This window comes from Triticum aestivum, chromosome 5B (genome assembly GCF_018294505.1).
Source record: "Triticum aestivum cultivar Chinese Spring chromosome 5B, IWGSC CS RefSeq v2.1, whole genome shotgun sequence".
NCBI classification, from domain to species: Eukaryota; Viridiplantae; Streptophyta; class Magnoliopsida; order Poales; family Poaceae; genus Triticum; species Triticum aestivum.
This window is the reverse complement of record NC_057807.1, coordinates 637185267-637212050: the sequence shown is the minus strand read 5'-3', so window position 1 is coordinate 637212050 and position 26784 is coordinate 637185267. Positions and strand designations below refer to the sequence as shown.

At 47.4% G+C, this 26784-nt stretch overlaps 2 pseudogenes; one reads left to right on the top strand and one right to left on the bottom strand.

Moving 5' to 3' along the window:
- The window catches only part of LOC123115149 (60S ribosomal protein L7-3-like), a 33136-nt pseudogene extending 6762 nt beyond the window's left edge, over positions 1-26374 (top strand).
- Positions 1433-10309, bottom strand: LOC123112388 (tryptamine benzoyltransferase 1-like; annotated as a pseudogene).
- Positions 26375-26784: the final 410 nt, after the last annotated feature.

The following is a 26784-nucleotide window of genomic DNA, read 5'->3' as shown; positions in this document are numbered from 1 at the left end:
GCCACGCTCGTCGGGCCGCTGCAGCTGCCATCCATCGCCACCATCGCCCATCCCTGGCTGCAGTGGCAGCCGCCGCTCCTGGCGGCCTCCGCCGCGCCCGGCGCGACACCGCAGCAGTCGCTGCAGCTGCAACAGCCACCGCCGGTCAGCTCCGCCGCCCAGTATGGGATGCCCTACGACGGGACTGCGACGACCTTGTTGCCATCAGCGCCGCCGCCATCCCAGGGCGTCCACATCCAGCAGATCAAGTCCCCGCCGCCGCCGTCACCTCTTCCGTCTTGGATTGCTACGCGCCACGTGTCGGCGGCGGTGAGGCTGCAGGCTGCTGCGCGCGGCCTCCTAGTGCGTCGGCGTGTGCAGGAGATGTGTGGTCTGCAGCTGCCGCTCCTCCAAGTTGTCCTTCACTGTGCAAAGGACCTCGATCTCGTCCGCTGCGTCGGGGATTTTGGGCATGCGGTTTCCCCCACGGGCGGGGGGCATGCTGTTTTCCCCATGGGCAGCGACCTCAAAGTCTGCAACATCGGCGGTTGGGGGGCGCACCCCTCCTCGACATTCTCCATCGCAAGCCCTCCACTCTTTCCTGTGCAGTGTAGACCAACAGCCATACACATGCACTCCTTTTGTCCAGGTGGTGTCCATGGGATCCAGGTGGCTGTACACAGATGGTTATACACATGCACGTCCAAAATAAAGCATCACATTCTATTTCAGGTTGAGAGTAATAACACAAGCCGAGATGTAAAAGGCTTGTTTTTAGGTGTTAGGTTTGTGTTGCATCGAGTCATGGTTATAAGTTGGTTAGACTGCAGCTCGCGGACAAGCTGCATGTCAAGGTGGGGTGTAGTGTTAGAGTACGTAATGGGCCTAATGGGCCCCGTTAGTCTTAGGGTTAATTAGAGATAAGGGTCGCTTGCTTAGGGGTCACGTAAGCTTTGCTTGGGAGTCAAGTAAACCTCTCTATATAAAGACAGGAGATGTATCAATCTAATCAAGCAAGAATTAAGAAGAAAATCCCTTCCCTCTTGCCCGGTCATGGGTAGAAAGGCCCCCGGCCAGCCCTCTAACGCCCTTCTTCTAGCAGCGCCATAACAGGCGGTGAATGTCTCCTATGTAATTTATTTCATTTTAGAAATATTCTAAATAACTTAAACATACAATGAAGCCTAATTTACTAACATGAATAATAATTTCCTTCATACTAATCTATGTATTATTCCCTCCTTCAATTCTTTTTGAAAAATTAGCTCTTGCGTGTAAAAGTCTTCAGTGACCTATGGTTTTGCGATTTCATAGAGATTTATATCCCCGTTGTTTGTAAGAGCAACAGACCAATGACCAAACGTTTTGTTTATCTGCAGTGGAGATTGATAAGTAGAACTAGTTTTGGAAACACTAGCCAGCCGATAGCTATAGGCCCTGTTTGGTTCAGCTTTTATCGATGGATTCCGCTGCCGCACAGCAGAATCTGAACCAAAGGGCAAACCCAACAGAATCAGATTCCAGAAATCCGCTGCCAAAATCTGAACAAAAAGCGGAAGCAGCCCAGGACGTGCTTTTGAAAATCTGATTCCGCTGCGGGCCAAAATCTAAAAAAGTTGTATCAGCTGGTTTGCCAAATGACCTATATCTTTTTCACATCAGATTTTCCACAGCTGTTTTTCCACAACAGATTTTTCACAGCTGCTTTTAGAAATCAACAGCCGAACCAAACAAGGCCATATTATAGTCCCTCCGTCCGAAAAAACTTATCCTAAGCTTGTCTTCCAAATGGATGTATGTAGCACTAACTTGGTGCTAGATACATTCATTTGAGAGACAAACTTTTTCTGTTGGAGGAAGTAGTAGTCAGCTAATTAAAGTTTTGACCTTAAGCCGGTCATGCCACATGGAAAGAAGGAAAAAGAAGTCCTAGTATGAAATTTGCTAGTTTGTTCTGGCTTGGAAGCTGCCGTGGACACCAGTTTCGTAGTATGACACAAGATAGGTTAGCTGAGAGCACCATTAATAAGAAAGTACATCGTTTCATTTCCTTAAACAACAATGACCCAAGATTAAGTGCACAAGTGCGATGAGTTTAGGCGAACCAACATGTGGTTGGATGGTTAGAGGGACTGTGGTATTTCCAGCCCACCAGGGTTCAAATCCTGGTGCTCGCATTTATTTCTGGATTTATTTCAGAATTTTCGGTGATGCGCATTCAGTGTGAGGAGACGTTCCCGTCAACGACGAGGCGCCTACGGTGACTTCGTAAATCTCAAGATGATATGCCGGCTCAGTCTTTCGGAGGTGCTCATAAAAATAAGGTGTACGTGTATGCGTTCATAGGGGTGAGTGTATGCGCGTGTTTAGGAGCTTCATGAGAAAGCATATCCCATTATCGCTAGAATGTAGACAACCCAGACAAGACATAGAAAGGAATCTTTAGCTGGCTAGTCTTCAACAAAAAGGAAATTAGCCCAATCAATGTGACGGAAGTCCGACAAGACGATCCATGTTTCCTAAATATCTCTTGGACACGTTCGCATAGGAACTGTCAGGTGCTCCGATCGGTGTAGAGTACACTAAAAACAGAGTCAGCACTACATGAAAAGGCAATCTGCAATGGAGATTTTTTTCTTTGTTTCATAAAAGCCGATAATTTTTAAATGGGTTAATTATCCTTTTGCCCTCAGTGGTGTCCTTGTGCTCAGTTTTGCCCTCAGATACGAATTGTGCTTCGTTTTGCCACTAGTCCATGCGCAGCTACTTTGACGAGGCCAAACGGCTAGATTTTAGTCCATTCCGTCTGCCGGCGTTAGTGGTTGCGGGTCCAGAGCTTACATGTGGGACCGCGTGGACGTGGGTCCAGAGCTGACATGTGGGCCCGTGCAACAAAATTCCCAAATCATTCGTAGGGTTCTAGCCGGCCAAATCGATGCCCGCTCTGCCCATCAGCCGGTCGGCCGTCCTGCGCCGCAGCCAACACGTGCCCCGCCACCAGCTGCACGGCATGCTCCGCCGCTACCTTCCTGCGCTGACGCTCCACCGCTACCTGCTCCGCTCGCCACCTTCCTGCGATGCCACAGGTGGGGCGCCAGCCACCTGCTCAACCCGTGGCGCGGCCTCCTTCCGTGTGCCCGGCCGGAGCGCTCAAAGGTGGGGGGGCTGGTGGACCTGTTTGAACAAGAAGGAAGAACCCCAGAGCGAAATGGCGAGCAGCAGCGACCCCGCAGTATTTGGCGAGGCAGGGATCAGGACGGAGATCCGCCGCGTCCACGACTGGGTTCCCAAGGGGTAAGTCACGCCTCCTGTTTAGATTGAGTTTAGTTGTGCATTTGTGCAGTAGATTTGAGTAGGTACCCCTCTGTTTTTCGTCGGTTAGGATGGAGGTGATTGCGTCTCTGTTTTGGGTACCCCTCTGTTTTTCGTCGGTTAGGATGGAGTTGTGGTTTGCTTTCTTGGTGCACATTAGAAGGGACCGGTACATGTTCAATGCAAAGAATAAGAAGAAATTTCAAAGAGGTTTCAATTATCGGTTGCCAATGGCTAGTAATTGGAGTTTTATACAATTTGGGAAGGTAATTTGTAGCCATTATCCTTGGGTTTGCTTGATGAATAGGTATACAAATACTATGATGGGGAAAAAATGGGTGACAATTAGTAATGATGAAGAGCTGGCTACCATGTTTGCTAGGCATAAAGAGAAAGAGAATTTTCATGTGAGGCTGCAAATTGATGTGCTTGAGCAGGCATTTGGACCTAGGATGGCGGGTGCAACATCTCAGAGAGAACCAAGTCGTCGTAATGGCATCTCTAGCCAGAACAATTCAGTTAGTGCATGGCGACATGGTGGCTCGACAAGCGTGGGCACCGGCGGTAGGGTCCCCCTTGAAGTGGAGCCTGATGAATACAGTTCTGGGGTTGATGAAGAGAAGCTATAGTCCGATGTTATTCAGAATTTATGACGGGCACCTCGGGCTGAAAACCAAGATGAGGCTCACAATGCAGTCCGTGTGGATGATGACATGGTGGGTGAGTACAAAGACCTTGTAGCTGTTGAATGGGACCCTTTGAACCCTCATATGGAAGAAGGTACCGTTTTGCATACATGACTGAGTGTAGAAATGCACTTGTGACATATTGCATCAAGATAGAACGTACTTTCAAAGTTGACAAGAGTGATCAAGTACGTTACAGAGTGCACTGTCCGACTGAGGGTTGTCCATGGAGGATGCTCGCATCTAAAATGCGAAATAGCATGAATGTTCAGGTCAAAGTGAACCCTTTTAAGCACACATGCCAGGAATCAACCCTTAGGAAGGATACAATCAGTAGAGCCAAGTCAAGATGGGTGGCAGAAGAAGTAAAGAAGTGGGTGAAAGAAAACCAGCAAGTGGGTCCAAAGGAATTGCAGAAGAACATCAAAGACAAGTTCAAGATAGATTTACCATACATGAGGTTGTTCAATGGTAAACAACATGCTATGGATTCTATTTATGGTAACTGACAGGAAAGTTTTCAATTGTTGTATTCATTCGAAGGTGAAGTGGAGAGGACCAACCCAGGTAGTATTGTAGATATTGACCACTACGCCGTGGAGTACACATTCAGGGGAGTGATAAAGACAAAGGAATGCTTTAGGAGGGTTCTTGTCTTCTTTGAGGCTTGTCGCCGGGATTTCTTGGCAGGCTGCAAGCCTTATTTGGCTATTGATGCCACTTTTCTCACATGGAGGTTTAAAGGACAGTTAGTAGCAGCTTGTGCAGTTGATGCACACAGTTTTATATTTCAATTGTGTGCGGTGTGTTGGAGACAGAGTCTGGGGAGAGCTGGACTTGGTTTTTGCATAATCTGCGCCGGGCTATTGCACATCCCAATGGGTTGGTCATTCATATAGATGCCTGCAAAGGTTTAGAAGTGGTCGTGGGCAATGTGTTCCTTGGAGTAGAGCATAGGGAATGCATGCGTCATCTTGCTGCAAATTTCATGAAGAAATTCAAAGGAAAGGTGTATACCAACAATTTATGGCCAGCATCAACTACCACTTGAGGCAGTTATACACGAATCCCAAAGTGAACGAATACTTGGTGATACACCACTCCAAGTTATGGGCCAGAAGCTAATTCAGTGAACTGAGCAAAGTTGACTAGGGCACAATAATCTAGCAGAGTCTTTCAACTCAACGATCCGGAAACTAAAGGGTCATTATGTGATGGATTTGCTTGATAGGATAAGGATAGAATACATGCAGAAATTTCATTATTGTGCAGGAATAGCCGAGGCAAAATTCATGGGCCACATTATCATCACTGCCGTGATGAATGAATTGAAGCAGAAAACAACAGGCTTGGAAATGAACATGACTCTGTGCTCGGGTACCACATCAGAGATATCATATTTGAATAAAGAGAAGAGGGAATGGAGATATCCAGTGAATTTAGAAGCTAGAACTTGCAGTTGTAGGCATTGGCAGATAACTGGGTTGCCATGCATTCATGCCTTGTTTTTCATCACTTCTCTCCCAGGTCCAGCAGGGAACATACATCAGTATGTGCATGATTATTACTCTGTTGCAAGGTTCAAAGCCACATATGCGTATGCCTTGCCTGTTATGGAGGGAAAACAACAATGGGAAATGGTGGACCCTGGATTCAAGCTTTGCGCTCCAGTTTTGAAGAGAGCAGCAGGTATACCAAGGAAGAGACGAATCAGACATCGCAGCGAAGAGGCTGAACTTAGAGCGAGGACGCGTAAGTGCACAAGGTCTGGTGGGTCTGGTCATTTTGGTAAGTATTGTGATAACACAGTAGATCCAACATTCGGAGAGAGTTTCGATGAAAATGTTGGTCAGCAGCCGATTGCCTCAACAGATGATGAAAATGACGATCAATAGCTAGTTGCATCAGATGAGGATTTTGATGAGGTTCCAAATGATGATGGTCAACAACCGCATGATTTTGACGATGATCCAAAATATCCTCCAAATGATGATTCAAGTGAGGCTCCAAATGGTGTTTCCAGTGAGGCTCCAAATGGTGACCAACCTTCTGTTATTATGAGTTCTGCTAGGTATGTAAATCTTGCAAATAATACTGTACATTTATCACTTGACATTATTTCATTACCCTTTATGTTTTGCACAGCTCTGTGGTAGGTTTGAAGAAGACGCGCAAGGTACCGACAACCAAGAGAAGAAGAGAAGAAGCAATGAGCACAAGGTGCACGAGGAGCAAAGTGATGCCAAGAAGCTCAAGGAACATAGAGAAGCCCCAACGCTATTTATGAATAATTATGAAACATTATGAATAATGTTGTATTTCTGTTGAATGATGTTGGACCTATGTTAGAACTATGTTTGAATGATGTTGTACCTATGTTAGAACTTCAAATTTGACATGCTATATGAATGTTGTAATTCTTTCGAAACTTTGGTAAACTCATATTCATGAAAAGTGTGCTAAAAAGAGCTCCAAAGGTAGGGTAAACGGCCTCATTTCTAAGCAAGATTTTTTTACCTTGTCTATATGAGCCAAATAACTTTCCTACACATATATTCTATATACACAAACTATGTGCGCTGTTTTTTTTTTTGAAATTTTGTTTTGCTCATTTGAATTCTGGTCAAATCTAACTTTGACCAAGATTTAAACAAATCTAAAACATCAAAATAAAAAACTAAGCTTGGATCCTTCTCAGTCACTCCAAAATGAAGCTGTGGTGAGGTTTTTAAAATTTTCATGAAAAAAATGGTAAAAAAGAGGGGTCCAAAGGTAGGGTAAACGACCTCATTTCTAAGCAAGGTTTTTTTCCGACCTTGTCTAAATCAGCCAAATAAATTTCCTACACATATATTCTATATATACAGACTATGTGCGCTGGTTTTTCTATTTTTTGATTTTTTAAAAAAATTATTTTGCTCATTTGAATTCTGGTCAAACCTAACTTTGACCAAGATTTAAACAAGTCTAAAACATCAAAATGAAAAACTAAGCCTTGATCCTTCTTAGTCACTCCAAAATGAAGCTGTGGTGAGTTTTTTGAAATTTTCATGTTCATTTCCCCAAAACACTTCTCTTCACTTCATACAAGAGTTTGAGATACTTGAGATATCACATAATACACATAAACTTTTCGTTTAAATGTATGTAAACCTTGTTTATCAACTTAAATTGTTAGTATATGACATAAAAAGACTATGTGCGCAGGTTTTTCATTTTTCTGATTTTTATTTAACTAGAAAACATGCCCGTGCGTTGCAACGGGAAAAAAACCCACACTTCCCTAATTCAATAAGCATGACTCAACCCCTCTCTCACGGGTCATTGTCTTCTATAACAACACGACAGTGAAACCAAGTGTCACTTCTTCTCACTCATGACAAAACATTAAGAGGTAAAAAGTGACAACTAAAAACTCATTATCCACAATATTCTTGGGACATACAAAAGTTGAAAAGCTTATGAAAACAATTAAATAATTTATTGACTGCAAAATATAGTTTGCCCCAAAAATTAAAGAATCAACTAAGTTTGACGAATCATATATTTATCTAACAAAGAAAATACGTAAACACCGGTGTTGGGATCTATCTAAACGATAACAAAATAAGCATTAACATACTCTAATTTTTTTAAAGAAATGTTTCAAAGGCACATGCTTTGCTACCCATTTGGCGGAAAATAATGTTCGCACTTATACTTCCCTCTCCCGTTGGAAAGGCAGATTATGGATTGAAAATAGGACAAACGAGCATCAGAAAATATTAGCTTAATTTCAATGATTATAGATCATGGTCCCTTTTTGAAGGCTAACTACTACATCCCAATTTATCCAGTTTGATGACAAGTATTTCCGGACGGAGGGAGTAATAAGGTAGCAGCGAACGAAGCACACCATGGTTTCCATGGCTTTCTAGAAAGTGAGACAACACTAAGATAGTGAAAATATGAAGTATATAAGCTACAGAAACAATGTAGATAGAAGAACCAAGCATGCTCCTTTCGTGAGTACACAGTAGGACCTCGAAAGACAAGTCCGGCGGCACGAAAACGGGATTTTTTGTCGAAAGAGATCACCGGCCGAACGGAATTGTCAAAAAAAAAAACCTTCGAATGAAATAGACAAAAAAGACCCCCTCGACCGTGACGGCAGGCGCGCCAGGCGACACATGGCACCTGCCGCCACGGTGCCCGGTGACAGCCCCTGCCGCCATGGCGTCAGGCGGCAGCCTACGAATAACGGGAATCAGCTGGTGCGACGAAACAGCGTGGCGTGGTGGGCCTCTGCCGCCTAAGGCGCTGGCGGCAGGACTGTAGCAACTGCGCCTCGCCGCCTGGCGGCAGGCCTGTGCGCTGAGCATCGATACAATAAAGAGAAGAAAAGACGCGACGCAGCACTAGCAAGTGCAAATCCCCTGCAAAAAGTATAGAAAGCCCGCCAAAAAAAACTAACAAATGGAAGTGTGCAACGATACGTAGTACCAAAGGACATGTCAGTTTACGCACGCGAGGACTTGTGTGGCGTTCATTGCGCAAAAACTACTAGTACAAACCAGCGCAACCAGCAGGTGGGCAGCGAGCGCACAGGCCTGCCGCCAGCCGGCGAGGCGACAGGGCCCAGCTGCTACAGTCCTGCCGCCAGCGACTGAGGCGGCCACGGTCCACAGCGCCACGCCGTTCCGTCGCGCTAGGCGATTCCCGTTATCCGCAGGCTTCCGCCTGGGGCCGTGGCGGCAGGTGCTGCCGCCTGGCACCGTGGCGGTAGGTGCCACGTGTCGCCTGGCGCGCCTTCCGCCACGGCCGAGGGGGTCCTTTTTGTCTATTTCATTTAGAGGGGGTCTTTTTTGACAATTCTATTCGACAGGTGGTCTCTTTCGACAAAAAATCCGAAAGCGGACGGTGCGCCGGTACCAAAATCGAGCTGAGGCCTTGTACAATGGGAGGTGCTTAGGGGAGGTGCTTAGAGAAATATATAAACCAGATTTTTCTTAAGCACCGGTGCCTATTTGTACAGGGTAGACGACCCTGTACAAATAGGCACCGGTGCTTAAGAAAAATCCGGTTTATTTGTCTAAGCACCACTGTAAGCATCTCCCATTGTACAAGGCCTGATGGAACCTGAACCCTAGCCAGCTGTCCACCTCTGCGTCCGGGCAGAACATCATGCCGGCAGCGGCCACCGTCGCGACAAGCTCCTCCCTGTTCGCGTCCGCCACTCCGCCGAAGTCCACGAAGGACTGCACGTACTCGTCGTCGATGCGTGCCACGGCGTCTCTGATGACGCCCGCGGCCCACCACGCTGCCGTAGCTTGAGTTCAGGATGTCCCGGACCTGAAGCCTTGGAAAAGCCCAGAGCACCATGTTGCCGAAGAAGTCCATCGGCATAGGAGGGTCTGCCCTGCCCCTGCAGTTCACGGCCACCCTCACCTTGGTGAACTCCTCGGCTCCTCCGGCTTCAGGTCCCACGTGGAACGTGCGTGAGTAGGCATTGGAACGTGCTGCAATGGGCGCCCACGCGGGATTTGAGGTCGGCGACGAACTCGGCCGTGAAGTGCAGAGTGAGGTTTTTGATCCTGTCCATGGGGACGATGGCGTAGGCGTCTCCATCTCCACACGTGAACTCCAGTGACCGGTGGTCGAACACCGGCGTCAGCGTGATTCGAGGCACGGCGGTTCTCGCACGGTCGAGGAACGGGGTCGGTGTGGTGAAGTCCTTACCCTCGCGCACCGCCTTTGCCCACGCGGCGAAGAACATGCTCATGGAATGGCCGTCGGCGGTGTGGTGGTGGCAGCTTATGCCGACCATGAGACCACCTCACATGTACCTGTTCAGCTGGATCTGCAGCAGCGCGGCCCCGATGTTTTCTTGTATATGAAAACAAAATGCAAGCACTTGTACATGCATGCACGATGTGCATGGATGTGACGTGAGTCGTGATAGAAGCAAAATCAAGCGAGCAATACCTCTGGTAACGTAGGGTCGAGGTCCTGGACGCCAGCGGCCATGCGGCCGTCGACGAGCACGTCCGCCAGGTCGACCGGGACAGTGGCCTCGATCAGGAGCACGCCCTCGTTGTTGACGTGGAGGAAGCGCTGGCCGTGGTCGTCGAGAGGGCGAGGCTCCCTGCCAGGTGAGGGTACGGCGCGACGGCCTTGAGGAGCCCCTCCCTCAGCGCCTCGTTGGACGGCGCCGGCGCGGGGTAGGCGAGCACGGTGGGGACGAAGATGTCCAGGGCGGCGCGGTCGAAGACAGTCAGCGGCACCTTCTCGCCGATGAGCGGGTGTGGCGTGCTGTACGCCGGCTTCACCATCGTGCTGCTTGTAATCTCCATCGATCCTGTTAGAAGGGAGAGAGGGATTTGGTGGAATAGTTTTATGTATTGCTTGAGCCTGATGGGCATATATATAGGAGTACATGATCTATTTGGAGTACAAGGCAAGCCAGAATATTTCCTAGTCTAACCTATGTTTCTTAATACAATCACGTTACTCAGCATCCCCCCGCAGCACAGCGGTAGCGACGCAGACGGTGAGACTGGAGAAGAATTAGAAGGCAAGCCGACGGACACCCCCCACAGTCGTAACGGTCGACGCATCGCGGAGTCGTGGCTGGAGTGGAAACCAACGAGGTTGCTCAAGCAGGCGGTAGCCCTTTGTGCCGTTTGTCAATGTAGTCAAGAGCGTGGGTGGTGGAGCCGTGGTCGAGGTAGCCGTGTGAAGAATGCCGTGGTCGATGTCGAGTCGGGGTGGCCGGTGTCGAGGAAGTCGCCGTGGAGCCGCGGTCGCAAGAGGGCGCCGAGTTAGCATGGGCGCAGTGGTGCCGAAGTAGTGGTGCGCCAGAAAGGAGATGTTGTTGACGACGCGTCGCGGCGGGTTTGCCAAGCCCGGGGACACATCGTAGACGAAGGCACGCACCGGTGTTGCCAGCACCGGGCATGCGTAGACGGACGAAGACGAAGTTGACGAAGCGCCGCACCAGGCTTGCCAGACCTGGGGACACGTCGTGGACGAATGCACGCGGCGGTGTTGCCAGCACCGGGCATGCGGAGACTGGGACCTGCACGAGTTGTACGCCATGTCGAAGAAGTCGGAGAGGCCGGCAGAGAAGAACTCGACGACGATTGCGGACTCCATCGGCGCGGGGCCAATGTCACCAACGGTGGTCGGAGTAGACGAAATGGTCGGGGTAGATAACGGCGATGCTGGCGACGGGCTGGTGCTAGACGAAGATGAAGGGAGGTGGACGGGCGGCGGCGTTGGCTATGGGGGTAGCAGCTACGGCGGCCGAAGAAGAGCGGCGACAGCGGTCTGATGGCAGCAGTGGTGGCTAAGTTAAGAGCGCGGCGGCGGTGCTCGAAGTAGGCGAGGAGAACCCAACATCATGACGAAGACTGGCGCGGACGGTGGCGTTCCCGTGCCAAGGGAGGCGGCGTGACGCATACCACGAGAAGTCGATGCGCAGCAACGGCGGTGGACCGCGGGCCGCGGTGCTATGTGTTGGGGAACGTAGTAATTTCAAAAAAAATTCCTACGTACACGCAAGATCATGGTGATGGCATAGCAACGAGAGGGGAGAGTGTTGTCCAAGTACCCTCGTAGACCGTAAGCGGAAGCGTTATGACAACGCGGTTGATGTAGTCGTACGTCTTCATGATCCGACCGATCCAAGTACCGAACGTACGGCACCTCCGAGTTCAGCACACGTTCAGCTCGATGACGATCCCCGGGCTCCGATCCAGCAAAGCTTCGGGGATGAGTTCCGTCAGCACGACGGCGTGGTGACGATGATGATGCTCTACTGGCGCAGGGCTTCGCCTAAACTCCGCGACGATATGACCGAGGTGGAATATGATGGAGGGGGGCACCGTACACGGCTAAGGAACGATCCGTAGATCAACTTGTGTGTCATGGGGTGTCCCCCTGCCCCCGTATATAAAGGAGCAAGGGGGAGGGGCGGCCGGCCAAGGAAGGGCGCGCCAGGGAGGAGTCCTACTCCCACCGGGAGTAGGACTCCCTCCTTTCCTAGTCCAACTAGGAGAGGGGAAGGAAGGGAAGGAGAAGGAGAAGGAAGAAGAGGGAGGAAAAGGAGGAAAGGGGGCCCGGCCCCCTAGTCCAATTCGGTTTGGGCTAGGAGGGGGGCGCCCTGCCTCCTCTCTTCCACCACTTGGCCCATGAGGCCCATTGCTTCTTCCTCGTATTCCCGTAACTCCCCGGTACCCCCGAAAATACCCGAATCACTCGGAACCTTTCCGAACTCCGAATATAGTCGTCCAATATATCGATCTTTACGTCTCGACCATTTCGAGACTCCTCGTCATGTCCCCGATCTCATCCGGGACTCCGAACTCCTTCGGTACATCAAAACTCATAAACTCATAATATAACTGTCATCGAAACCTTAAGCGTGCAGACCCTATGGGTTCGAGAACTATGTAGAAATGACCTAGAACTATTCTTGGTCAATAACCAATAACGGAACCTGGATGCTCATATTGGCTCCTACATATTCTACGAAGATCTTTATCGGTCAAACCGCATAACAACATACGTTGTTCCCTTTGTCATTGGTATGTTACTTGCCCGAGATTCGATCGTCGGTATCCAATACCTAGTTCAATCTCGTTACCGGCAAGTCTCTTTACTCGTTACATAATGCATCATCCCGCAACTAACTCATTAGTCACATTGCTTGCAAGGCTTAAAGTGATGTGCATTACCGAGAGGGCCCAGAGATACCTCTCCAACAATCGGAGTGACAAAACATAATCTCGAAATACGCCAACCCAACATGTACCTTTGGAGACACCTGTAGTACTCCTTTATAATCACCCAGTTACGTTGTGACGTTTGGTAGCACCCAAAGTGTTCCTCCGGTAAACGGGAGTTGCATAATCTCATAGTTACAGAAAGCAATAGCAACATACTAAACGATCAAGTGCTAGGCTAACGGAATGGGTCATGTCAATCACATCATTCTCCTAATGATGTGATCCCGTTAATCAAATGACAACTCTTTTGTCCATGGCTAGGAAACTTAACCATCTTTGATTCAACGAGCTAGTCAAGTAGAGGCATACTAGTGACACTATGTTTGTCTATGTATTCACACATGTATTATGTTTCCGGTTAATACAATTCTAGCATGAATAATAAACATTTATCATGATATAAGGAAATAAATAATAACTTTATTATTGCCTCTAGGGCATATTTCCTTCAATCTCGCACTTGCACTAGAGTCAATAATCTAGTTCACATCGCCATGTGATTTAACACTAATATTCACATCTGTATGTGATTAATACCCATAGTTCACATCGTCATGTGATCAACACCCAAAGGGTTTACTAGAGTCAATAATCTAGTTCACATCGCTATGTGATTAACACCCAAAGAGTACTAAGGTATGATCATGTTTTGCTTGTGAGAGATGCTTAATCAACGGGTCTGTCACATTCAGAGCCGTGTGTATTTTGCAAATATTCTATGTCTTCAATGCTCTGCATTGAGCTACTCTAGCTTAATTGCTCCCACTTTTAATATGTATCTAGATTGAGACTTAGAGTCATCTGGATCAGTGTAAAAGTTTGCACCGATGTAACTTTTACAACAAACTCTATCACCTCCATAATCGAGAAACATCTCCTTAGTCCTTACTAAGGATATTCTTGACCGCTGTCCAGTGATCTACTATTAGATCAAAATTGTATTCCTTTGTCAAACTCAGAGCAAGGTATACAATAGGTCTGGTTCACAGCATAGCGTACTTTATAGAACCTATGACTGAGGCATAGGGAATGACTTTTCATTCTCTTTCTATTTTCTGCCATGGTCGGGTCTTGAGTCTTACTCAACTTCATACCTTTGCATCACAGGCAAGAACTCCTTCTTTGACTATTCCATTTTGAACTATTTCAAAAATTTATCAAGGTATGTACTCATTAAAAAATCTTATCAAGCGTCTTGATCTATCTATATAGATCTTGATGCTCAATGTGTAAGCAGCTTCACCGAGGTCTTGCTTGTAAAACTCTTATTCAAGTATCCTTTCATGCTATCCAGAATTTTGATATCATTTCCAATCAACAATATGCCATTCACATATAATTATCGGAAATGTTGTAGTGCTCCCACTCACTTTCTTGTAAATACAGGCTTCACCGCAAGTCTGTATAAAACTATATGCTTTGATCAACTTATCAAAGCGTATATTCCAACTCCGAGATGCTTGCACCAGTCCATAGATTGCTGGAGCTTGCAAATTTTGTTAGCACCTTTAGGATTGACAAAACCTTCTGGTTGCATCATATACAACTCTTCTTTAAGAAAACCATTAAGGAATGTAGTTTTGACATCCATTTGCCAGATTTCATAAAATGTGGCAATTGCTAACATGATTTAGACAGACTTAAGCATCGATACGAGTGAGAAAATCTCATCATATTCAACACCATGAACTTGTCAAAAAACCTTTTGCAACAAGTCGAGCTTTAGTAGATAGTAACACTACTATCAATGTCCGTCTTCCTCTTAAAAATCCATTTATTTAACATGGCTTGCTGATCATCGAGCAAGTCAATCAAACTCCATACTTTGTTCTCATAGATGGATCTCATCTCAGATTTTATGGCCTCAAGCCATTTCGTGGAATCTGGGCTCATCATCGCTTCCTCATAGTTCGTAGGTTCATCATGGTCTAGTAACATGACTTCCAGAACATGATTACCGTACCACTCTGGTGCGGATCTTACTCTGGAAGACCTACGAGGTTTGGTAGCAAATTGATCTGAAGTTTCATGATCATCATCATTAACTTCCTCACTAATTGGTGTAGGAATCACTGGAACTGATTTCTGTGATGCACTACTTTCCAATAAGGGAGAAGGTACAGTTACCTCATCAAGTTCTACTTTCCTCCCACTCACTTCTTTCGAGAGAAACTCCTTCTCTAGAAAGGATCCATTCTTAGCAATGAATGTTTTGCCTTTGGATTTGTGATAGAAGGAGTACCCAACAGTTTCCTTTGGGTATTCTATGAAGACGCACTTCTCTGATTTGGGTTCGAGCTTATCAGGTTGAAAACCTTTTTCATATAAGCATCTCAACTCCAAACTTTAAGAAACGACAGCTTAGGTTTACTGCTAAACCATAGTTTATACGATGTCGTCTCAACGGATTTAGATGGTGCCCTTTTAACGTGAATGCAGCTGTCTCTAATGCATAACCCCAAAACGATAATGTTAAATCAATAAGAGACATCATAGATCGCACCATATCCAATAAAGTGCGGTTACGACGTTCGGACACACCATAACGTTGTGGTGTTCCAGGTGGCGTGAGCTGTGAAACTATTCCACATTGTTTTAATTGAAGACCAAACTCGTAACTCAAATATTCGTCTCTGCGATCAGATCACAGAAATTTTATTTTCTTGTTACGATGATTTTTCCACTTCACTCTGAAATTCTTTGAACCTTTCAATTATTTCAGACTTATGTTTCATCAAGTATATATACCCATATCTGCTCAAATCATCTTGTGAAGATCAGAAAATAACGATACTTGCCACGAGCATCAACACTCATTGGATCACATACATCGGTATGTATTATTTCCAACAAGTCAGTAGCTCGTTCCATTGTTCCGAAGAACGGAGTTTTAGTCATCTTGCCCAAAAAGCACGGTTCGCAAGCATCAAATGATTCATAAGCAAGTGATTCCGAAAATCCATCTTTATGGAGTTTCTTCATGCGCTTTACACCGATATGACCCAAACGGCAGTGCCATAAATAAGTTGCACTATCATTATTAACTTTGCATCTTTTGGCATCAATATTATGAATATGTGTATCACTACGATCGAGATCCAACAAACTATTTTCATTGGGTGTATGACCATTGAATGTTTTATTCATGTAAACAGAACAACAATTATTCTTTGATTTTAAATGAATAACCGTATTGCAATAAACATGATCAAATCATATTCATGCTCAACGCAAACGCCAAATAACATTTATTTAGGTTCTACACAAATCTCGAAAGTGTAGGGAGAGTGTGATGATGATCATATCAATCTTGGAACTATTTCCAACACACATCGTCACTTCACCCTCAACTAGTCTCTGTTTATTCCGTAACTCCTATTTTGAGTTACTAATATTTAGCAACCGAACAAGTATCAAATACTCAGGGGCTACTATAAACACTAGTAAGGTACACATCAAAAACCTGTATATCAAATATACCCTTGTCCACTTTGCCATCCTTCTTATCCACCAAATATTCAGGGTATTTCCGTTTCCAGTGACCATTTCCTTTGCAGTGTAAGCACTCAGTTTCAGGCTTTGGTCCAGCTTTGGTCTTCTTCACGGGAGTGACAACTTGTTTGCCATTCTACTTGAAGTTTCCCTTTCTTTCCCTTTGCCCTTTTCTTGAAACTAGTGGTCTTGTCAATCATCAACACTTGATGCTCTTTCTTGATTTCTACCTTCGTCGATTTCAACATCACGAAGAGCTCGGGAATTGTTTTCGTCATCCCTTGCATACTATAGTTCATCACGAAGTTCTAGTAACTTAGTGATGGTGACTAGAGAATTCTGTCAATCACTATCTTATCTGGAAGATTAACTCCCACTTGATTCAAGTGATTGAAGTACCCAGACAATCTGAGCACATGCTTACTAGTTGAGCGATTCTCCTCCATCTTTTAGCTATAGAACTTGTTGGAGACTTCATATCTCTCAACTCGGGTATTTGCTTGAAATATTAACTTCAATTCCTGGAACATCTCATATGGTCCATGACGTTCAAAACGTTTTTGAAGTCCCGATTCTAAGCCATAAAGCATGGTGCACAAAACTATCAAGTAGTCATCATATTGAGCTAGCCAAACGTTCATAACGTATGCATCTGCTCCTGCAATAGGTCTGTCACCTAGCGGTCCATTAAGGACATAATTCTTCTGTGCAGCAATGAGGATAAACCTCAGATCACGGATCCAATCCGCATCATTGCTACTAACATCTTTCAACACAATTTTCTCTAGGAACATATAAAAATAAACATATGAAAGTAACAACGCAAGCTATTGATCTACAATATAACTTGCAAAATACTACCAGGACTAAGTTCATGATAAATTAAAATTCAATTAATCATATTACTTAAGAACTCCCACTTAGACAGACATCTCTCTAGTCATCTAAGTGATCACGTGATCCAAATCAACTAAACCATGTCCGATCATCACGTGAGATGGAGTAGTTTCAATGGTGGACATCAATATGTTGATCATATCTACTATATGATTCGCGTTCGACCTTTCGGTCTCCGTGTTCCGAGGCCATATCTGTATATGCTAGGCTCGTCAAGTTTAACCTGAGTATTCTGCGTGCGCAACTGTTTTGCACCCATTGTATTTGAACGTAGAGTCTATCACACCCGATCATCACGTGGTGTCTCAGCATGAAGAACTTTTGCAACGGTGCATACTCAGGGAGAACACTTCTTGATTATTAGTGAGAGATCATCTTAAAATGCTACCATCAATCAAAGCAAGATATAAGATGCATAAAGGATAAACATCACATGCAATCAATATAAGTGATATGATATGGCCATCATCATCTTGTGCTTGTGATCTCCATCTTCGAAGCACCGTCGTGATCACCATCGTCACCGGCGCGACACCTTGATCTCCATCGTAGCATCGTTGTCATTACGCCATCTATTGCTTCTACGACTATCGCTACCGCTTAGAGATAAAGTAAAGCAATTACAGGGCGTTTGCATTTCATACAATAAAGCGACAACCATATGGCTCCTGCCAGTTGCCGATAACTTCGGTTACAAAACATGATCATCTCATACAATAAAATATAGCATCACGTCTTGACCATATCACATCACAACATGCCCTGCAAAAACAAGTTAGACGTCCTCTACTTTGTTGTTGCAAATTTTACGTGGCTGCTACGGGCTTTAGCAAGAACCGTTCTTACCTACGCATAAAAACCACAACGATAGTTCGTCAAGTTGGTGCTGTTTTAACCTTCGCAAGGATCGGGCGTAGCCACACTCGATTCAGCTAAAGTGAGAGAGACAGACACCCACCATCCACCTTTAAGCACAAGTGCTCGCAACGGTGAAACCAGTCTCGCGTAAGCGTACGCGTAACGGTCCGGGCCGCTTCATCTCACAATATCGCCGAACCAAAGTATGACATGCTGGTAAGCAGTATGACTTGTATCGCCCACAACTCACTTGTGTTCTACTCGTGCATATAACATCAACGCATAAAACCTAGGCTTTGATGCCACTGTTGGGGAACGTAGTAATTTCAAAAAAATTCCTACGTACACGCAAGATCATGGTGATGGCATAGCAACGAGAGGGGAGAGTGTTGTCCACGTACCCTCGTAGACCGTAAGCGGAAGCGTTATGACAACGCGGTTGATGTAGTCGTACGTCTTCACGATCCGACCGATCCAAGTACCGAACGTACGGCACCTCCGAGTTCAGCACACGTTCAGCTCGATGACGATCCCAGGGCTTCGATCCAGCAAAGCTTCGGGGATGAGTTCCGTCAGCACGACGGCGTGGTGACGATGATGATGCTCTACCGGCGCAGGGCTTCGCCTAAACTCCGCGACGATATGACCGAGGTGGAATATGGTGGAGGGGGGCACCGCACACGACTAAGGAACGATCCATAGATCAACTAGTGTGTCATGGGGTGCCCCCCTGCCCCCGTATATAAAGGAGCAAGGGGGAGGGGCGGCCGGCCAAGGGAGGGCGCGCCAGGGAGGAGTCCTACTCCCACCGGGAGTAAGACTCCCTCCTTTCCTAGTCCAACTAGGAGAGGGGAAGGAAGGGAAGGAGAAGGAGAAGGAAGGAGAGGGAGGAAAAGGAGGAAAGGGGGCCCGGCCCCCTAGTCCAATTCGGTTTGGGCTAGGGGGGGGGCGCGCCCTGCCTCCTCTCTTCCACCACTTGGCCCATGAGGCCCATTGCTTCTTCCTCGTATTCCCGTAACTCCCCGGTACCCCCGAAAATACCCGAATCACTCGGAACCTTTCCGAACTCCGAATATAGTCGTCCAATATATCGATCTTTACGTCTCGACCATTTCGAGACTCCTCGTCATGTCCCCGATCTCATCCGGGACTCCGAACTCCTTCGGTACATCAAAACTCATAAACTCATAATATAACTGTCATCGAAACCTTAAGCGTGCGGACCTATGGGTTCGAGAACTATGTAGACATGACCTAGAACTATTCTTGGTCAATAACCAATAGCGGAACCTGGATGCTCATATTGGCTCCTACATATTCTATGAAGATCTTTATCGGTCAAACCGCATAACAACATACGTTGTTCCCTTTGTCATCGGTATGTTACTTGCCCGAGATTCGAACGTCGGTATCCAATACCTAGTTCAATCTCGTTACCGGCAAGTCTCTTTACTCGTTACATAATGCATCATCCCGCAACTAACTCATTAGTCACATTGCTTGCAAGGCTTAAAGTGATGTGCATTACCGAGAGGGCCCAGAGATACCTCTCCGACAATCGGAGTGACAAAACATAATCTCGAAATATGCCAACCCACATGTACCTTTGGAGACACCGGTAATACTCCTTTATAATCACCCAGTTATGTTGTGACGTTTGGTAGCACCCAAAGTGTTCCTCCGGTAAACGGGAGTTGCATAATCTCATAGTTACAGGAACATGTATAAGTCATGAAGAAAGCAATAGCAACATACTAAACGATCAAGTGCTAGGCTAACGGAATGGGTCATGTCAATCACATCATTCTCCTAATGATGTGATCCCGTTAATCAAATGACAACTCTTTTGTCCATGGCTAGGAAACTTAACCATCTTTGATTCAACGAGCTAGTTAAGTAGAGGCATACTAGTGACACTATGTTTGTCTATGTATTCACACATGTATTATGTTTCCGGTTAATACAATTCTAGCATGAATAATAAACATTTATCATGATATAAGGAAATAAATAATAACTTTATTATTGCCTCTAGGGCATATTTCCTTCACTATGACCCGAAGGGGCGACGTGGCGGTGGGCAGGTCAAGGCGACGGCGGAAGACCTCGGGGCGGCGGCAGGGATCGCCGGCCGCGGCGCGACAGCTCGAAGGGGCGGCGCGGCGGAGAAGCACGGGTTGGTACAACCGCGGGGGCGGCCTCGGGACGGCGGCATGGACCGTGTGCCACGCTCGCTATGGCCCGACGGGGCGACGCAGCGGCGGCGCGAGGGTTGGTGCTGCCACGGGGACGACCTGGAACGGACGGCCTTGGGGCGGCGGTGGACCGCGGGCCGCGGTACTACGGCCGAAGGGGCGACGCAGCAGTGACGCGGGTCGATGTAGCCGGGAGAAGAACCACGGGGCGGCGGCGCTGCAGCCCGATGGGCGATGCAGCGGCATCCCGCTGCTCGATCGGTAGAGGGGCGCGCTGAACTCGGGACGGTCTTCACAGGGCCTGCTGAGGCGCACGCAACCGACGGGCTAGGTCGGTCGCACGGCGTAGATGAGATGGATTGCGGCGGCGGGCGGGTGATCAATCCGATCGCGCGCGAGGTCGGGGACGCCGGTCGGTGAAGACGGGGTGGCGGCGGAGTCCGAGATGAAGCCGACGACAGCGGGCGGCAGGGCGGCTATGATTGGCCGCCGCATGGCGCGAGGCCGCTGGGTCGGGGTGATGCAGGAGTCCCGGTCAGAGCAGGGTGGTGACGGCCGGCGTAGATCGACGGGCGGACCGGCGCGCGAACGGTGGCGGTGAAGGGCCGCTGCATGACGCGAGGCTGCCAGGTCAGGGCGACCTGCGGGTAGACACGCGGATGACGCGTGAGGCCGCCGGGTCGAGGCGACCAACGGGCAGACATGCGGACGACATGAGAGGCCGCCGGATCGGTGAATAATCCGGCCGATCGCGCCGGTGTTGGAGTAGAGGCGCATGGGGTCGACAACGGTGGTGGGCGACGCAAACCGATCAAGATTAGATCGTAAAACCAAAAAAGAAACCGCGCGATCAAGATGACCGGCGGGAGAGAAAAAACCCCGAAGCAAGGATCAGGGAAAAGACTCTCTAGGGCAGCCGGTCAACACGACCGCAGACGAACCCTCGGTATGGGCGGCGCGGGCCCCGACGGGGGTCATGAAGGCTGACCGCCCCGAGGGCGGCGTGCAGGTGCGGAAGCGGCGGCGGCTAGGGTTTAGGATCGACTTGCGATAGATACCATGTTAGAAGGGAGAGAGGGATTTGGTGGAATAGTTTTATGTAGTGCTTGAGCCTCGTGGACATATATATAGGAGTACATGATCTACTTGAAATACAAGGCAAGCCATAATATTTCCTAGTCTAACCTATGTTTCTTAATACAATCACGTTACTCAACAGATCCGATTCTACAAGTGGCGCGGGACTTCAACGATCGGAGAGCACAGTCACGTGATTGACATGGCAGCGGCCCCGAAGGCACATGGCAACGACGGAAGTGACGACGCTAGAAGGAGAAAGAGAGATCGGGAGAGAAAGAGAGATGAGGAGAGGAAGCACCGTGGGGTTACCCTAGTTTTCTGTTTCCACCGTGCACGACCTACTTTTCAATCTGTGTTCGTGGCAGTTACGGGCAGACTGACACTGCGGCCCAATGTGGCCCATTAGTGCGCAAGCCAGCACAGGCCACGACGTCATTCCCCGAATTAGTACCACCTTGCGTATATGTTTTAAATTCAAACTAAAAGCATAAATTCACAGAAAGACGCGTATTGTGACGATGAACCCAAAGAGTCAATCCGTGCTTTATTATTAGGAAAAGATTTATTATGCTCATTTGAAATCTGGTCAAACTCATGTTTGACTGCTCCAAACCCCTCCCAAACCCCGCTAACCCTAGCGTTGAACAGGCCCATCCATCTAACCCTAGCAGCGATCAAGGACCGTCGATCTAATCCTTCTAGAAGGAATCTGTGGGGAGGAGGGGGGCGATCCGCGAGATGAATCTGATTGGCTGGGAGATTGTTTATTCTCAATAAGTACCGGGCGCGCTGGATGGACCATTGGGCCATGTTGCTGTCTGGGCCTGAGACCGCAGTTAATAGCCTGTCTCAGCCTTTCCAGGCCTGCATGCATGGGAAGGGCGGCGACGTGTGTTTGCATGCACGGGAGGCGGACGTGCATGCATGGGAGCGAGGCGAGCGAGGCGAGCTAGGCGAGCTAGGTGGCCATGCACGTATTGATTCAGAGTTAGCCATTGTTTCAGATTACGCCAGTGGTTCAGATTATGATAGCGAGTCAGATGCACGCGCCCGGTCAAAGAGCTTCCCTATGCAGTGATTCAAATGCACGCGACAGTGAGTCAGATGCACGCGCCCGGTCAAAGAGCTTCCCTACGCAGTGATTCAAATGCACGTACGCGTCCAATGCATCATTTCCGCGCAAAAATTTAAGGGTCCAAAACATAACGGATACACACACGCGTTCGGATTCACACACGCACCATTCTCATCCCTTCTCTCTTCCTCTCCCACCCACAGGCCTATAAATGGGGTGCCTCTCCTTCCTCTCCCACTCACCACCCAAAAGTCAGATCCATTCTCTTCAACTTCAAACACCCAAGCGACCGAGCCCTCTCCAAGCGACCAAGTGAAGATGCAGTACAACGAGTCGGCCTTCCTTCGTCCGCCTGTCGTGCCGGAGCTGCGCTACCCACCGGGCGTGCTCGTGGAGAGGGAGCTTCGTGTGTGGGCGACTTCAAGGTGGAGGGGGTCCGTCGAGCTCACCCGCGCCTTCCTCAGAGCCGGCTATGCCCACCTCCCACGGGGCTCGCCTAGGATATTCACCCTCAACGAGGTCCGTGACTGCGGCGGCATCCTCCTACTGCGCGCGAGCTCCTCGGCCAAGTCTTTTGGTGTGGCTGCGAGTCCATCTTCTTCACGGTGTACAACATCTACACCAACTATGAGAGCGTCTTCCCCACTCCAAGCCAGATGCACTTCCTTCCCTACGATGAGGAGGAAGAGGTGTGAAGTTGAAGATGGTGTTGAAGGGGCGCGCGGCCAAGGTGGAAGAAGAAGGTCAACATGAAGATGTTCAAGAAGGGGTGCAAGCCCGGAGTCAAGCTCGTCATGTTTTCATTTTATCACTTTTATTTTGTTGCTTTTCTATGTCGTGTCGTGTCGTGTTGTGTCGTGTCGTGTCTGTGAACTTACCTATGGGTACCCATCTATCCAAGTTATTATTTGTGTTAAAAAATGTCAGTGCCCAAACATATCATTTCTTCCTTAAACAAAGTCATGAACTAACATGCAAATTTGTTCCCTTTAAATCCTAAACCAAGTGCCACTCCAACCAAAATCATGTGGCAGTGCAAACATACGTTTGCAACCCTCCAAAATTTCAGTGCAAAACAAAGGAAAACCACTCTCACGCGTGTGCAAACATTCAGTACAAACAAACAGTCTCACTATGTATATTTTCCTTCCCTACCCATATCAAAGTCTTTCCATCTGCCCTAGCGGTTACCAGCGCATCCCTAAACGCCACAAACCCACGTGGTCCTGGGTTCGAGTTCCCAGCTGCACCAATTTTTTGTGCATTTTCCACCCTTCATTTTTTTAGACAAATTATTTTTTTCTCAATGTAATGCCCTTAAAAAATGTTCATTAATTTTGGCACCAGGTGTAAACCTCTATCAGAGCTGAGGCACATTTTCCAAGACATTTTGGTCTTTGATTTAAATCACAGTGTATTTGAATTGGAGTAATTAAATTGCTATTAAATATTTAACAGCTCCAAAAAAATTCTAAACTTAATTGTTTGGCTCTGGAATAATTCAGTTAGCTTCCACAAAAAGTTTCAGCATTATGATTTACTACCTAAATTAAATCAAAAGAGAAAACAGAAAAACACGCAAGAGAACCCCCAAATGGGCCTAACTGGATCAGTTGGCCCATTGGTCTAGCCGGCACTTGGCTCTACGCTCTGAATTTGGCCCACAGAGGAACCTTTTTTTGACAGAAAGACAGAGCAGAGAGCTGCATTTCATTGATCAAAAGTTTTTGAATTCCTCATTTCTTCTCCATTTTTTCAACATATTTACATGTTGGTCACTTCTTCTCTAAGTTTCTAAATTCCTCATTTTTTCTCCCTTTTTCAACATATTTACATGTTGGTCACTTCTTCTCTCTTTTTTTCAACATTTAAACAACTTTGGCCAACATTTAAACTAGGTGAATTTCTCATACAATTTCAAGCTTATAAATTCCTCCATAATTCATGCCTTTCCATACAATTTCAACATTACACCCAGTGCGATTACCATACCTACAAATGCCCAAAAGTAATTGCAAATGTGTATTGGTATTTGTGCTTGATCTTCAAGCTTCCTAACCTTCTTCTTCAACATCCTAAGCTCAACAACTAGCTCTCTGCCAGATCGTACTTCGCCCTCCATCTCTTCTTCCGGAGCTCATGCTGCGGCCACTGACATTTGTGACAGCATGCGCAACCATTCTTCATGCTCTTCTTGCAGTTCATTCATTAGAGTCTTGGCCAGAGCATCGACCCAAAGAAAGAAGCACGTCACCTGCATGAACGCCAAACAGATCAACCCATTGCTCAAAGATCCTGACCACGAAAATGGTGTGATTGCCCCGATTCTTACCCCATTCTCGCTGCACACGTAGAACGGACGATTCTGGTTCCTCGATGTGTGAGAAACCCTCCGATCAACACCCGCCCGGCACCGCGGACAGACGAAGACAGGCATGTCCACACGCGCCTGGCTCTGCATCCGCAAGGTGGTGCGGGAGCTTGAGGAAGACATGGAGCTCAGAGTTGAAGGGGATCTGAAAGCCGCCGCGCCCTCCACAGCTAGCTTCCCACCGCCGCTCTCTCTCTCTCTCGCCATGGTCACCGTCGTGCTCTCTGTCGCCGTGGTCACCGCCCCTGTCGGTCCCCCACTTATATAGCACACTCGCAACGGCTCTCTGCTCAATGGCTCTCTGCTGGGTCCCACATGCCACGCGTGCAACGGTCTGATCGTCTAGGGCATCTCTACCACCTGGTCTCACCTGTAAGGGCCGGGTCAAAAGGTTGACCTGACAGAGACGGCAGAGTTCACGAAATGAGTTGGTGCGCACGGACTAGGGGCAAAACTGAGCACGATTCACATCTGAGGGCAAAACTGAGCACATGGACACCACTGAGGGCAAAAGGATAATTAACCCTTTTTAAATAGTCAAAGGCACTAATACATTGCTAACGCCCCCACGAGGACAATGGTTTTAAGCTTACTAGTTTTTCAATTAATTGGGGCATCATAGTGGAGGAAAATCTGGTATATAGATCTGACCGAGAACTTCCGGTTCTTGTGAAGGTTCCACTGGAACTCATCAGAACTATGTCATTGTTGAACATAGCCTATGTCTGATTAAGTCATAGCCTTCAAGGAGGTGAGGTACTTAGGATTTTTTTCAATCGTGTTGTGTTTTCTACGCACACTGTGAAACAATCCTCCCAAAATCTCATTTGAAATATATTCAAGACCACAAACAGTGCTGAAGACCTTAAACATTTGATATAGGCAATGTGCATGGGTGGATAACAGATTGTGCGGTCACACCATTTTTGAAGAGGCACACACAAGGTCAGCAAGGATTCGATCTTCTTCAATAAGGGCCGATTTGTCATATTGCCTGGTCATCAATTCCGGATTTGTTGCAGTACATGGATCCCTCCTTGCTTCTCGGCTAAACCCGTTATTCCTCGGGGAAGGTGCCTCCATCGGAGAGTCTTTGGGTTCATGGATGACAAACACGGTAGGGATATACCACTCCCGCACCAGGCTTTTCTTCCCCTTGATGTTGAAGCAATTTTCTGTACTCCGTGTCATAGCGACAACTTGAGGACCTCATGGCATGGGCACCGGAGCTAAACCGATAGAATAGGTACCCAAACTTGAAGACCGTGAGGGATTTGATCTACAAGAGAGACTATGGAAAGCTCAACAAGCAAAGGATTCCTCTAACCAATAACAAGGTCACTGAGGAGGTGAGCAGTCGATCGCAACATATGGCTCTTTACTTTGCATCTCCAAATGCAACTTTGGTGTGATTCTGACCATTTTATTTGTCTAATAATTGTCAGGGTCATGGAAAACACAACATCATTTGCATTAAGGACCTTGTCCATGAGATATTAACGGTCGGCCCTCACTTCAAGGAGGCCAACAACTTCATGTGACCATTCAAGCTGAAGGCGCCGCCGGGAGGCTTCAAGAAGAAGAGGAACAACTACGCCGAGGGTGGTGATGCCGGCAATCGTGAGAACTACATCAACCAGCCCGTCAGAAGGATGAACTAGGTTGATTGATCGATGATCCTTCATGTTCGGAAGATGTTTTGTTTGTTAAGCCCGCTTTACATTAGGAAGTGAATGGTTGATGCAGTTTTGATATTTCGGAACCATGATGCATGTTTGGAAGAATCTGACTCTGTATGTGGATGTTATGAGACGTATTTAATCTTCTGCTATATGCTGAGAATACATTTCTTGTTGTTGTCAGTCTAGTCTGCGGGCTTTGCAAGGTCTCGGTTTTTGTTATTGTCGGTGAACATAGGAGGTGTTTGGCTACAGAAATGGTAACGGCAACGTTAACTATCCGATCAAAGTGTTTAACGAGGTGTAATGAGTTTTTTGCAAGTTTGTTTGGTTCACGTTCAGTTTAAGGAATCGGTTACCAGTGCTCTGCTCTTCTTGCTCGGCCCTACTGC